Below are 15086 nucleotides of genomic sequence, written 5' to 3' on the forward strand. Positions count from 1 at the left end.
GTGTGTGTTGTTCCCCTCCCTGTGTCCATGTGTTCTGATTGTTCAACTCCCACTTATGAGTGAGAACATGCGGTGTTTGGTTTTCTGCTCCTGTGTTAATTTGCTGAGAATGATGGTTTCCAGTTTAATCCATGTCCCTACAAAGGACATGAACTCCTTCTTTTTTATGGAACAGCCACTAATTCTAAGTCTCTTTTGCTGGTTTCTTCTAATCTCCTTAAATTCTGAAGGTCTGGCTGCTCCAGGCCTCAGTCTTTGGACCTATTCTCTTTTCTACATAAAATCCTCACTTGATCTTATCATTTATTTTCAGGACTATAAATATCATATATACATCAAGAACTCCAAATTCATATCTCCAGTTGTGATTCCCCCCTGAACTCCAGATTTGTATATCTAGCTGACTTCTTGACATCTCCATTTGGATGGCTAACAGACACGTCAAACTTAGCATAAACAAAACTAAATTTATAATCTTTCTCCTGGAGACCTCTTCCTTCTACAGTCTTTCTTGTCTTAGTAACAGGCAATTCCATTTTTCCAGTTGCTTAGGCTGAAAATCTTGGAGTCAGTTTTGGCTCCTCTCTTTCATTTCATACATTCAATCTGTCAGCAAATTCAGAATCCAACTACGTATTTCCCCACTGCTTTCACAATATTCTTTACTTGGATTATTGCCTTCTAACTGCACTACCACAATCTATTTTCAACACAGAAGCTAGAGTAATCTTGTTAAAGTATAAAAGTCAGGTTATGCCATTCTTCTGTTTAAAACCTTCCATTGGCTGCCTATCATACTCTTAATAAAGCCTAAGTCCTTATAATGACCTACAAAGCCCCACAAGATTGATCCTCCATTGCCTTCTTAACCTTCTTTTGCTCTCTCCCTGGATTCAAGTTCAACCACACTGGTCTCCATCCTATGCTTTTTTTTTTTTTTTTTTTGAGACAGGGTCTCCCTCTATAACCTGAGTTGGAGGGTAGTAGCTAGTGGAATGATCATGGCTCATGACTGCAGCCTCAACCTCCTGGGGTCAAGCAATCCTCCCACCTCAGCCTCCCAAGTATCTGGGACTACAGGCCTATGTCATACCATGCCCAGCTAGTTGTTTTATTTATTTATTTTTTTGTAGAGATGGGGTCTCACTATGTTGCCCAGGATGGTCTTGAACTCCTGGGCTCAAGTGATCTTCCTACCTTAGCCTCCTAAAGTGCTGGGACTACAGGCACGAACCGCCATGCCCAGATTCCATCCTATTCTTTAAACAAACTAGGCATCCTTCCAATACAAGTCCTTAAGAAGAAAACCTTACTGTTTTCTCTGCCTGGAACACTCTTTCTCCCAGGTATCCACAGGCCTTCTCCCTCAGCTCTTCTGGAAGTTTGCTTGAATGTTACCTTCACAGTGAAGATTTTTCTTACTAGCCCATTTAAAAATGTACTCCCCCAAACTCAGCCCTTCCTATCTTTCTTCCATTCTTTAAATTTCTTCATATTACTATTCACCATCTTACATGTCATACTTACTTGTTTACCATCTCTCTCTCTCTTCCACTAAAATATAAACTTTATGTTTATTCATACTTTGTGTATTTTATTCACTGCTATATCATCAGCACCTAGAACAGTGCCTGACACAAAGTAATTGATAAACAAATAATTATCAAACAAATTAATGAGTGAAGAAAGAAATGAAGGAATGAATTTTACTACAGGATGTAAGAGATATTGACCTTAAACTACTTCAGAGAGATTCTTTAAATATTATCTCATGGTGGCCACTCATTCAGTGGATTACAATTGAATCCTGTTACTAACAGTATATATGCCAAGGCTTAACAGCCTTCATTGCGTGAGAGTTATTTCTATCTGACTTGCAGAGGTTTAAAGAGATTCCTGTTCCTTACTCAGTAAAAGTGGATAAAACTAGTTAGAATGCATCATATGATTATATTATCCAGGGTCTACTTAGAAATACAGAAACCATACTAGGTACTTCAACTGAAGAAACTTAGTGCAGTCAACTGATCACACAGTCATTGGAGGGTAGAACGATCAAAAAGGGAACATTGAGGCAATCCATGGATTATAACTATAAGAAGGAGCTGCTACTGCTGGGGTTGGGAGAATAAAATACAGAGAGGGATGATCAAAACTAAGAAGCTTGAAAAGTATCATATAACCCAATAATTCTACTTTTATGTACATACTCAAGAGAAATGAAAACATATGTCTACACAAATGTTCATAGTAGAAGTATTCATAATATCCAAAATTGTAGAAACAACTCAAATATCCATTAACTGATGAAAAAACAAAATTGTATATCCATATTATGGAATACTACTCAGCCATGAAAAGGAATGACATACTCATACATGTTACAACATGGATAAACCTTGAAAGCATCATGCGAAGTGAAAGAAGCCAGACACAAAAGTCCAAAATTGTATGGTTTCACTTATATGAAGTGTCCAAAATAGGCAATCAGTAGATACATAAAAGCAGGCTAGTGGTTGCTTAGGGCTGGGGGAGAGGTAGAAAATGGGAAGTGACTACTGATTGGCACTGGATTTCTTTTGGGGATGGCAAAAATGTTCTAACATTGGATTGTGTTGATAGTTTGACAGCTCCATGAGCATACTAAAAACCACTAAATTGTTCACTTTAAATGGATGAATTTAATATGTAAATTATAACTCAACAAAGCTGCTTAAAGTAAAATAATATTGGAAGAGGGGCTCTGTGGATCTAGGGTACAGACCACTGATGAAGGACCCAAATTGGCTACTTCTGGTACCTCTGAGGAGCCATGATAAAACTAATTTGGGGAAGAAAAAACGTTGGCGGCTGGAACCAATTGTACTGCTGAGATAAAGGGATATTGCTGTTAGGATGATACAGTGACAGCAAGTTAACAGGAGAAATTCTCTTTTTTCCCCCTCTCCCCAGACTTTTAAACTACGTCTAGCACCCCCTACCATCAGAACTTCGCAGGAAGCCAGATGGCAAAGGAGAAATGTAGTTTGCTGAATTCCAGTCTCAAAACAGAGTACAGAAGGGTGGATTTGAGTTATTAATGGCCTAAAAATGTATAGGATACAGACCTGTGGCACCTCAGGATCCATGCATACCTGTTTACACATATGTTAAATTACATTCAACCAAATATTATTCTGCTTAATGATATGCAGTTATCCTCTGCATAAACAAACATGCTCTCATCTTCTCTTCAAAAAAGAGAAAGATGAAGTCTCAACAATCATGGTAGTCATCTCTGGTTGGCAGTTACTGTCTTTCTGGAGAAATTTTATTTTTCCCTTAGTTTAGTTACACTTGTACCTGAATCTTCTGTAAGCCATGCAATTTCTGAATCTAAAATTATTTCAAAGTATAACAAAGACTAAATTTTGAGGTTAACTACTACCACCAATACTTACATAAAATAAGATAAAATACTTAAATAATACTATCTAAAATAAGAAGGGAAAAGAAGATAGAAAAATGGAGTTAATATTGCGCACACACACACACACACACACACACACACAGGCATATACAGATACAAATGTACAGAACAGGAGACAAGAAGGTAAATATAACTGAAGATTTCATTTCTATAACTGAAGGCCTATAACTATTTACAGTACCTTCATTGATATTTATAAATTTCTCCTTCCATTAGTTATTCTGTATTTCTTTTCCCTGAGACAGTTGGTTGCTATTATTTTACCTGGTTGGATGGGTATACCTATTTTTTGTTTTGTTTCGTTTCTTGGTGGGGCAGGGATTACTGTTAACTTTCACTGTCAAAAATAGAAAGTACCAGAGAGATCCTCAGAGAATCCTTTGGATTCCAGATATAATCTACCCGGACCCTATTGAATAGAAGCAACACAGTCTTCTTTTAGTAATCCAGAGATCAATCATCTCAATCAGGACAGGACTTTATCCTTCTTTGCCTTTGGACTCCAGGGGCATCAGGAGTCCAAAACAGCCAGTGCCAGTCTCAGCTACCAATTCAGTGAAACCATATCGTGTTCTCTGCTTGGAACCAAGGCCCCCAAAGGAGCAGAACCCAGGTAATTAGTTTAAATGCAAACATTCTGTGAGCAAGATATTAGGTGTGATGGTGAGAGGATTCACTTCCACTTTCATCCCTTTATTCTTGGGCCCAGGATTTCTGCCTATGGGAGCTAGATATAGATACTGCTTGCTGATTCAAAGTGTTTTTCTATCTCCTGTGAGATAGAGCTCAGTATTTTTATCTTGTTTATCTCCCAACTGGACAAAATCAAACCTGTAGTTGGGCTTTTCTTCCTCCTATAAGGTGATGCTTCTGGGTGATGGAGTATAAGGTAAAGTCAATGAGTTCCATGGGTATGCACTCATTGCCACACATTTTTTCCTGTGAACTGAGTTTTTGGTTAGAAGCAATGATTTGTGGGACATAATGATGGTGAATAAAGCATTCTGTGTGTGCACAGATGGTGGTGCTGGTAGAAACATTATTGACAGGGAAGGCAAATCAATATCTTGAAGACATGTCTACTCAAGTGAAGAGAAAACATACTCTGTTGGTGACAGATGGGATCGGTATAATTAACCTGCCTGCCACCAGGTGGCTGGCTGGTCTTCCGGGACAATGGCGCCATACTGGTGACTTAGTATTTGGTTTCTGCCATTAGTAGTTTAGGCACTCAGCAGTAGCAGTTGCTGTGTCAGCTGTGGTGACAGACACGGCTAGCATACAGGAAAAGAAAAGTCCCCTTTTCCTGCCTGCTAATCTTCCGTTAGTGCTTCCTATTGGCAAAACCAAATAGGAAGCTAACTGTTAAGGGAGAAATGTAGTTTAACTGAGTCCCAGCCATAGCTTCACAAAGCGGAATGAAGACTGGTGACTTTAGTTCCACGAGACAATAGCTTACTAACCATCTGTACCTGGTAAGTATAATTCTCCTCTTTTGGGGCAGAAGAAACTGCATGAAGCTAGGCCTTTTACTTGAACTGAGAGTCATGAGGGCAAAAGAGGACGAGCATGGGCTTTGTTGTTAAATGTCCATCCCATCACAGAACAGTTGTGTGTGAGATGGGGCAAATCACCCGATTCCTATGATCCTCTGTTTTTCTATCCATGAATGGTGAATAAAACCATCTTATACACCTGATGTGAAAATTACATGAAATACATGAGGGAACATCTGTGAAAGCACTTGTTACTGAATAAATATTGTTTCTTATCACCCAAATATTTCTAGTATGAATCAATGATCACTGATTTGAGTTTGGAATGACTTATTACCTTTTAACAGTGGTTCTCAATGGGGTTATTTTGACCCCTAGGAGACACCTGGAAATGTCTGGAGACATTTTTGGATGTCACAACTGGGGTGGGGATGTTAATGGCATCTGGAGCATAAAGACTAGAGGTACTTCTAAATATCATACAATGCACAGCTCCCTCCTCAACCCCAGCAACAAATAGCTAAAGCGCCATATATCAATAGTGCCAAGGTTGAGAAACACTGTCCTATAATCAGGGCCAGTATGAGTACTTACACACTAAAGCTACTTTCTCAGATGGGAAGCCCAAAGGGAAGTAACTTCAAAAGTCCCTGTTTGCAGATGACATGATTGTATATTTAGAAAACCCCATTGTCTCAGCCCAAAATCTCCTTAAGCTGATAAGCAACTTCAGCAAAGTCTCAGGATACAAAATGAATGTGCAAAAGTCACAAGCATTCTTATACACCAGTAACAGACAAACAGAGAGCCAAATTATGAATGAGCTCCCATTCACAATAGCTTCAAAGAGAATAAAATACCTAGGAATCCAACTTACAAGGAATGTAAAGGACCTTTTCAAGGAGAACTACAAACCACTGCTCAGTGAAATAAAAGAGGACACAAACAAATAGAAGAACATACCATGCTCATGGATAGGAAGAATCACTATTGTGAAAATGGCCATACTGCCCAAGGTAATTTAGAGATTCAATGCCATCCCCATTAAGCTACCAATGACTTTCTTCACAGAATTGGAAAAAACTGCTTTAAAGTTCATATGGAACCAAAAATGACCCCGCATTGCCAAGACAATCCTAAACCAAAAGAACAAAGCTGGAGGCATCACGCTACCTGACTTCAAACTATACTACAAGGCTACAGTAACCAAAACAGCATGGTACTGGTACCAAAACAGAGATATAGACCAATGGAACAGAACAGAGCCCTCAGAAATAATACCACACATCTACAGCCATCTGATCTTTGACAAACCTGACAAAAACAAGAATTGGGGAAAGGATTCTCTATTTTTTAAATAGTGCTGGGAAAATTGTCTGGCCATAAGTAGAAAGCTGAAACTGGATCCTTTCCTTACTCCTTATACGAAAATTAATTCAAGATGGATTAGAGACTTAAATATTAGACCTAATACCATAAAAACCCTAGAAGAAAACCTAAGTAATACCATTCAGGTCATAGGCATGGGCAAAGACTTCATGTCTAAAACACCAGAAGCAATGGCAACAAAAGCCAAAATGGACAAATGGGATCTAATTAAACTAAAGAGCTTCTGCATAGCAAAAGAAACTACCATCAGAGTGAACAGGCAACCTACAGAATGGGAGAAAATTTTTGCAATCTACTCATCTGACAAAGGGCTACTATCCAGAACCTATAAAGAACTCAATCAAATTTACAAGAAAAAAACAAACAACCCCATCAAAAAGTGGGCAAAGGATATGAACAGACACTTCTCAAAAGAAGACATTCATACAGCCAACAGACACATGAAAAAATGCTCATCATCACTGGCCATCAGAGAAATGCAAATCAAAACCACAATGAGATAGCATCTCACACCAGTTAGAATGGCAATCATTAAAAAATCAGGAAACAACAGGTGCTGGAGAGGATGTGGAGAAATAGGAACACTTTTACACTGTGGGACTGTAAACTAGTTCAACCATTGTGGAAAAGAGTGTGGTGATTCCTCAAGGATCTAGAACTAGAAATACCATTTGACCCAGCCATCCCATTACTGGGGATATACCTAAAGGATTATAAGTCATGCTGCTATAAAGACACATGCACACGTATGTTTATTGCGGCACTATTCACAATAGCAAAGAGTTGGAATCAACCCAAATGTCCATCAGTGACAGACTGGATTAAGAAAATGTGGCACATATATACCATGGAATACTGTGCAGCCGTAAGACAGGATGAGTTCGTGTCCTTTGTAGGGACATGGATGCAGCTGGAAACCATCATTCTCAGCAAACTATCGCAAGAACAGAAAACCAAGCACCGCATGTTCTCACTCATAGGTGGGAACTGAACAATGAGATGGCTTGGACACAGGAAGGGGAGCATCATACACCGGATCCTCTTGTGGGTAGGGAGTGGGGGGAGGGATAGCATTAGGAGAAATACCTAATGTAAATGACGAGTTAATGGGTGCAGCACAGCACACCAACATGGCACATGTATACATATGTAACAAACCTGCACGTTGTGCATATGTACCCTAGAACTTAAAGTATTAAAAAAAAAAAAAGTGGTTGAACTGTGTTTACTGACTCCTTGCCACATTGCCTTGGTTCAGCTCCTAGCCATGCCTCTCATATGGGTTCATATGGTGCTTTTAGATTATATTGCAATAGCATAGCACAAGAGCACTTACAGAAGATAAATAGCTGCCAAACTGGTCCAGAGACCAGCCATCTTCCTTTCTAAATTTATAGCAGTCTAATCTTTTGTCTCACAGAGCAAGGAATGAGCCAGCCACATATTCTCTTCCCCAGGTTAAACAACAGAGACATCTTGGACAGCTTCAGCAGCAGCAGGAACTAAAACTTACTTAAGAGAGTTGTCACTGTGTACCAGGCACTATGCTAAACACTTTGCATGCATTATCTCATTTTGCTTTTCTTCAGAGGCTTAACATTTTTTTCTTTTCTTATATTCAGCCATCATATCAGATTGTATTGAAGTTGTAACTCTTTAAATGGTACTGCAGGGGCATTCAGAGGATGTGGGTATTAATGATTGAGAATGGTAAGTGCTATGCAAGTATTATGCTTTGTGTGTTCTCCTTCCCTGGAAAACAAACTATTTGAAGAGAGAAATTAATCATTGACTTTTAGTCATTCAGTTTGATGCATGTTGTCTATATATGACTGAATGAAAAACAATAGCAACATCTCAACTTTTCAATTTAGGAAATTATTTTGCACTTGTCTTTTGGTCTTTATATTACAGTAATCCAAAAGAAAATAACATCACAAATCCTGCAGAGGAAAGGCCAAAGTCATTGTGATTTTCTGTACGATGAAGGACTTAAATTTTTGATCACTAAATATTTGACTTTGTTTATTCCAAAACAAAATACTATTTCTGAAAATGAGACTCTATAGGCTTCTACCTTAAGGAAAATAAAATGGAGAATCAAATTCTAGAGTAGAAATGCACACTCACATGCACTTGGATTTTCTTTAATTGTTCCCTATATTGAAGAAATGCTTATCCTATACTCCAAAAAGCCCTGGCTTTAGAGTCAGACATATCTTTTATGACTTTGGGTAAGCTACATAACTTTTAAGAAACTCAATAAAATGGGGATAACAAGACCTACTTCACAGAGTCTTTAGGAGGATTATAGAAAAACAAAGGCAGTGTGTGCAGTATATATTTGATGCTCTATAAATGCTATTTGTATTTTCCTTCTGTAGCATTAAAATGGTATTTCCAAGGGATTACAGTAAATATTATTATTAATTATATCACTATCATGAGTCCTTCGATATGATGCATTCTGCCAAAAATGCATAACTTAACTCCAACTGTTACAAACATCAGATAAACCCCAAATGGGGAGCATTTTACAAAATAACCAATCAATGCTTTTCAAAAGTATTAACATCATTAAAGATGGAAAAACTAAAGAACTATTACACGTGGAGGAGACGAGAGAGACATAACTACACACAAAGTGGGATTTTTGATAAGATACTGCAATAGAAAAAGGACATTAGGGAAAAAGCTGGTGAAGCTTGAATAAATTTTTCCGTTTAGTTTCTAATATTCCAACATTAATATCCTGTTCTTGGTAATTGTGCTATTGTTGGGTAAGATGTAAACATTAGGAAAAGCAGGTGAGTTATATAAGGGAACTCTTTATACTATTTTCACAACTTTTAGCCTAAAATTAGCTTAGAGTAAAAAAAGATCTAATAAGTTGTTGAAAGATAAATACATTTATGCTTCATGTTAGTTGCATTTCATTAATTTTCCCAAATAGTAAAACAAAGTCTCCAAAAAGCAATACTTTCCTTCTGTAGGGACTAAAACTCTCTTACTCACATAAACATATATACACACACATATAACTGCAAGACAATTTAGAAATATATATCAAATGCCTTAAAATATGCACACATTTTAACTATGCTATTCCAAATCTAGAAATTTATTCCAAGAAAACCATTCTTGGAATAAATTTCAGTATTCTTTCATAAGATGTTCAATACATATTAGTTAAATACTCAGAAATTTAGGCTGGGCGTGGTGGCTCATGTCTGTTATCGCAACACTTTGGGTGGCCGAGGTGGGCAGATCACCTGAGGTCAGGAGTTTGAGACCAGCCTGGCCAACATGGTGAAACCCCATCTCTACTAAATATACAAAAAATTAGCTGGGCTTGGTGGCAGATGCCTGTAATCCCAGCTACTTGGGAGGCTGAGGCAGGAGAATCACTTGAACCTGGGAGGCAGAGGTTGCAGTGAGCCGAGATTGCACTACTGAACTCCAGCCTGGGTGACAGAGTGAGACTTCATTTCAAAAAAATAAAAATAAATACACAAAAATTTTTTAAAATCCTAAAATTCATATGGAGCCACAAAAATCCCTGAATAACCAAAGCAATCCTGAGCAAAAAGAATGAAGCTGGAAGCATCACACTACTTGACTTAAAGTACATTACAATGCTATGGTGATCAAAACAGCATGGTACTTGCGTAAAAACAGATACATAGACCAATGGAAAAGGACAGAGAACCCAGAAATACAGCCACATATTTAGAGCCAACTGATTTTCAACAAAGGTGCCAAGAGCATATGCTGGGGAAAGGACAGTCTCTTCAATAAATGGTGCTGGGAAGACTGGATATTCATATGCAGAAGAATGAAAGTAGGACCCTATTTCTCACCATATATAAAAATCACCTCAAAATGGATTAAAGACTTTATAAGTCTTTAATATAAGACCAGAAACTATAAAATTACTGGCAGATAATGTGATGAAACACTTTAGGACATTGATCTGGGCAAAGATTTTATGATTAATACTTCAAAAGCACAGGGAACAAATGCAAGTTGGATTTTATCAAACTAAAAACATTCCACACAGCAAAGGATACAATACAATGAAGAGACAGTCTGTAGAATGGAAGAAAATATTTGTAAACTGTTCATCTCACAATGAATCAGTATCTAGAATGTACAAGGAACTCGAACAACTCAATAGCATTAAACAATCTGATTTTAAAATGAGTAAAAGGATCTGAATAGACATTCTCAAAAGAAGACATACAAATGGCTAAGAACATGAAAAAATGCTCAACATTACTAATCATCGGGGAAATGCAAATCAAAACCACAATGATATATAATCTCACCCCAGTTAGAATATCTATTATCAAAAAGACAAAAAAATAACAAATGCTGGCAAGGATGCAAAGAAAAGGCAACTGTTATACACTGTTCATGGGAATGTAAATTAGCACAGCCAGTATGAAAAACAGTATGGATTTTCTTAAAAAAACTAAAAATAGAACTACCATATGATCCAGCAATCCCACTACTGGGCATGTATCCAAAGGAAAGAAAATCAGTAGATAGAAGAGATGTCTATACCCATATATTTATTGCAGTACTATTCCCTACAGCAAAGTTATGAAATCAACCTAAGTGTCTATCAATTTATGAAAGGATAAAGAAAATATGGTGTATATACACAGTGGAATACTATTCAGCCATAAAAGGGAATGAAATACTGCCATTTGTAGCAACATAAATGAGCCTGGAGGACATTATGTTAAGTGAAATAAGCCAGGCACAGAAAGACTAATACCACATGTTCTCACTCATATTTGGGAGCTAAAAAAGTTTAGCTCATAGAAGTAGAGTAAAACTGTGGTTGTCAGAGCCTGGGAAGGGTAGGAGGAGGGGAGGATAGGGAAAGGTCGCTTAATAGATACAAAATTGCAGCCAAATAGGAGGAATGATTCATGTTATATAGCACTAGGTAAATATGGTTAACAAAGTATTGCATATTTTCAAATAGCTAGAAAAGAAGTTTTGAATGTTTCCATTACAAAGAAATACTAATTGTTTGAGGTGATGGATATGCTAATTACCATGATTTGATCACTACACATTGTGTATATATATATCAAAATATCACTCCATACCCCATTAATATGTGCAATTATTACATGTCAACTAAATTTAAAATTTTCAAATATTGGTTAAATAATTGAATATTTTGAAGTTTCTCAATAAAGATCTCTTTCACAGGATAATTTTTCATAATAGAAAGAAGAAAGAGCCTAAATCTGTGCCAAACAAAAAAATTAAATACATTTAAAAAATCATATAGCTTTCAACTATTAAAAATGTTGATGTAGAGATTTATTGACATGGAAAGATGCTCAGAATATATTGCTAACTGAAAAACCTCAGGTTATGAAATCTCATTTTTGTTAAAACTATATACTTAAAAATATAAAAGGATATATTCAGATGTTTTCACTGATTATCTCTGAATGATGGGATTTTGCATGCATAACTATGTTAAGATTGAACTTTCAGATGAGACAAGAAATTGCAATGGATATGAGAGTTTAAAATGAGTCAGCTAAATCACCATAAGTGATTTTAAATGAAATGAATACACAATCTTGTTCAAGGACTCCTGGACCCCTCAGCCATAACAAGGCTATAAAAAAGCATCAGAGACAGGACTTTGTAAAGGAGATTGCTGAAGAAATTTTATTGGAGAGATCTGTTGCAGTGTTGTGGGTCCTCACTTCCTTTAGAGGTAGAGTGGGAAGGGGTTACCTTCTAACTCCATCCCAAGGGACCATAAAGGAAAGCACTGATAGAGTTTGAAATGTGTTTCCTGCTGTTGGGAGATGTGGAGACTGGTGTCTGACTCTTGCCTGCAAAAACTACAGAGGACTGAGGACTGAAGACAGATTACTGCCCAGAAATGAAAAAGAAGGTGAAGCAAGGGGTGAGAAACTGGACTGTTTCCATAGCTAAGAGAGGGCTTCTGTATTTGGATAACCTGAATTTCCAGTTTGTGATGTAGCACATGCAAGTAGGAGTATTTCTTGTGGTTTAGATTTGGGCCACAAGAGATTGAGCAGCCACTTTGGGAGTGTTATGGGGCCTCTCCAATATGGTGGCTCAGGAGATCTGAGCAAAAAGAGGTTGGAGGTTTACCACAAAATGCTCAGCATCTAAGGGAGAAATAAGAGGTATCCTTTACTCAGAGGACTCAGGACAGAGTGAACCAGCAGGGAAACACTGAAGAGGACTTTGCATGTCCCGGGAGATAGTTTTAAACATCTTTGAAGCCCAATGAGTATAATGACTACTTAAGGCATTACAAGATTAAATATGAGCCTTTTTCTCTTCTCCTCTTATCCACCTGGTTCTAAAGAAGTCACAAGGTTTAGTATGGCTCATGTGTATTATAACATGCATTTATCTACACTTGGTTTTAACCAAAAGGGGAGAAGCAATAACATGCATTTATCTAAAGAGTGACAATATACTAAAACTCAAATTTAAAATAGGAATTGAGGCCCCAGATAGGAACTTGGGTGTTGGAGTGTTTATCGTTTTCTTGTGAGTCACTTCAGGTTACATTAGTACTAAGGATAGTACGAATTAGGATGATCCCTTCAGGTAAGTGTGGACATAGCATCCATCAGAGCAGTTAAGTTTCAGCAGGAATATATGACATGTTCTGAAATGGAGACTAAAAGCTAACTGCACTTTTATTTCCTGATAATAGAATAAATATTAATTATAGAGGAGGTTCATATTCTACTGAGGAGATCTGAAAATATATGTACAAAGAATTCAAATACATGAATTGTTTTTTTTTTCTTCCCAAGACCATGCTCACAAGGGAAGATTAGAGTATTGGAATTGAATTGCTAAATAAAAGTTGCCTTTCTTTTGGAAAATGTGGAAAATCTTTTTTTGGGGCCATCCTTGTTTCTCTTCTCCTTTAATTCCCATTTGACTCATTCTACTACATCTTGACTATGTCTCCATGATGATTATGCTCCAATCAGCATGACATTACTTCAACAGCTGTACTAATTTTCATTCATAGAACCCACTCCCACTGCTATTCCAAGCAGAGCATGCCCATGACTCTGGTGGAGCACTGATGTCTCCTGGGAAGATTCAATATACACTTCCTGCATCATGGGCTAACTCATTTGAATTGGTCTTTCATTTTTGTTGAGGAAGAAAATGACAACTACATTTTTTTTTTTTTTTGAGGGGAGCTAGGCATGCTCTTGCTTTAAGCACTAGGAAATGCAATGCCTCTAATTTATTTCAATAAAAAGATGTAACATCATTTTACTATCTTCCCTCCCCACATGCAACTCGAAGCGTGTTCAGAGAGCAGGATACTGCTCAACTGACTGCTAGATTTACTGATGCTACCTTCATCCTATAGAAGGCAGTGAGTGATGCCCATTGCCCACTGAATGCCTGTGCCTGGAATGCTGGCTTTATTACACCCTCCCAATATACACACACTGGTTCCCATTGAGTTTTGTGCTTATCAAGTGTCATTGCATTTGCTTTTGCACCTGCTTATGCCACTTCTGTTTGTCATAGTAATTTCAGAATTTAATAAAGAAAATTGCCTTATTAAGAAACTGAGCTGGGTACTTTGGAAAGAGTCTTGTAAAGACAAGTTGCTCATTGCTGTCAAAAAGTGTGGGGGAGGATCAGTTGAGGCCAGGAATTTGAGGCTACAGTGAGATAGGTGACAGAGCACGACCTTGTCTGTAAAACTAAAAAAAAAAAAAAAGTGTGGTGGACACAACTATAAAACATTAAGGGGATTTGTGAAAACTAGAAACATTCTGCACCTTGAATGAATTTGCAAGCAGCTTCAAATTGTCACTCCACTTAAGACTAAACTAAACAAGAAACTTTAGTAAAAGTACTAAGCAAAACCATTTGAACTTTGGCAGACTTCAGCTAAAATAAAAAGTCATAGCCTCATAAGGAAAGAATGGGTAAGTGCATATATAATGATGAGCTGTTATTTAAAGTAGTTTATTAAAATGGGTATTATTTTTACAATTTCTTGCTTTAACTGACTTTTTCAATTTAACAACCAGCTTCCAGTCCTGAGTGAATTGAAGAGAAATTCCACCCTCTGACTTAGAGCAGGGATTAACAAACCACAGCCTGTGGGTCAAATCGAGCCATCCCCTGTTTTTGTACGACCCCTGAGCTAAGAATGTTTTTACATTTCTAAATGTTTGAAAAACAATCAAAAGAATATTTTGAGATATATAAAAGTTATACAAAATTCAAATTTCTATGTCTATGAATAAAGTTTTATTGAAATACAGCCATGTCCATTCTTTTAAGTATTGCCTGTGGTTGTTTTCAAAGCTACAATAGCAGAGTGAGTAGTTATGACAGAGACTATATGGCCACAAAGACAAAAATATTTACTCTCTGGTGCTTTACAGAAAACAAGTTTGCTGACCTCTGACCTACAGCATTATGGAGAACTTTCTTCCCTCGTATTTTCCTTCAGTTTGGTGGTGGGAGGCATTTAAGATCAACTTCTCCCCTCCAGGTCAACTGGATAAATATTGCTTTCCTGTGGGCTAGGAGTCACATGAGGACAACATGCTCTTCGCGGCAATCAAACATTTTCTATGTCAGGACCAAGTGAAAAGAATCGAGTGGCCTTTTAATGCACATTATTTACTCACAGGAAAGCTTTATTTAAGTATAGACAACTC

The sequence above is a fragment of the Theropithecus gelada genome, chromosome X (genome assembly GCF_003255815.1).
Source record: "Theropithecus gelada isolate Dixy chromosome X, Tgel_1.0, whole genome shotgun sequence".
NCBI lineage: Eukaryota > Metazoa > Chordata > Mammalia > Primates > Cercopithecidae > Theropithecus > Theropithecus gelada.